This window comes from Marmota marmota, unplaced genomic scaffold (genome assembly GCF_001458135.2).
Source record: "Marmota marmota marmota unplaced genomic scaffold, marMar, whole genome shotgun sequence".
Lineage (NCBI taxonomy): Eukaryota > Metazoa > Chordata > Mammalia > Rodentia > Sciuridae > Marmota > Marmota marmota.
The window spans coordinates 3660606-3662029 of NW_026000205.1; positions in this window are offsets into that span (position 1 = coordinate 3660606).

Genomic DNA, 1424 nt, shown 5'->3' on the forward strand with positions numbered 1-1424 from the left:
AGAGAGAGAGAGAGGGGGAGAGGGAGGGAGGGAGGGAAGAAAGGAAGGGCACTGTCCTTGCTGACAAGGATCTTTTTTCCTTACAGTATCAAAGAATGAACTCAGAGCCTCATGCACTCTACACTGAGCTATACCCCCAGCCCTTTTTATTTTGAAACAGGTTCTCACTAAGTTGCCAAGGCTGGCCTCCTTGAGCCTGCAGCCTCAGCCTCCTAGCAGTAGCTGGGATTACAGGCATTCCCTTGTACCTGGAGCTGGTGAGGATCTTATATTTTACCTGAGAAACAAGTTATACTTAATTAAAAAAAAAAAAAAAAAAAAAAAAGGACTAGGCTTGTGATTCAGTGGTAAAAGCACCTCTGGGTTCAATCCCTGATATCCATCCCCCACACCCAGAATGTGAAGGACAGTTGGGCTTGAACTATGAACAGGTATTTTACCTTTGACAGTCTTATATGAATAAGATTTTTTTACCCCACTGATGTTATTTATTGTTGGTAATACTGCTACCTCAACTCCTCACCCAAAAAATTACCATAACTCCTTAGAAGAGAGTCTAAGTAGCATCAATCATTTCACATAAAAGAAAACACTATTAGAATTTCTTTGCAATTATATTTCTGCCTTTTGATCCAACACAAATCAAAATGGTAACATTGGGGGTGTGTTTCATGTATAGAAAATCATGGATTTACAAAGAAAAGAGCAAATGACACTTTCCTAAACAGTACTGGTAGCTGCACACATGAAACCCCCCCCCCCATAACTAACTCCCATCTAAAGTGGGAAGATTTCTTCCTAGCCATAGAACATAACTATATCCCTTTAAGCTCTTTACATAGGAAATTTCCAAAATAGGTCATCTGGATCTTTGGAAAGACTGATTCAAGTGCTTACCCATCTGGTCTTGAACTTGTGATCTCATCCAACTGATGGGCCATTCTTAGACACTAGGTTTGAGCACTCAGCTTACCTATGCCCTCTGCAGAGTACATGTACAGTACCCTCCAGAAAGCCCAAACAGGAAAACTCCAGGGGTCAGAAGATTAGGACTAGTAACTCACATGTCTATTTTGAAATAATCTGGCCTAAAGTTAATTTTTTAAAGAGCAGCTATGAGTCTCTGCCATTCCATTTATAATTTCTGCAAATTGTCCCTTCCTGCCCCTCTTGACTCATTTTTTTTCTCCCAAGCCCTGGTAAAGGGACCTCTGAATCCCAGGGCAGAAAAACAGAATCATGCTGCAATTTTACCATGGTAGCTGGGCTACTCTAAATACAGAAAGCCCATTTTACACCCTGATACAATTTTCATGCTTTGGGATGTGGAGAACTCTATAAACCAGTCCTAAAGAATCAACATTTCTAGCCAGGTTATTCACAGGATGGAATCAGATTCCCATGATGAATAAGGAGACTGCTTT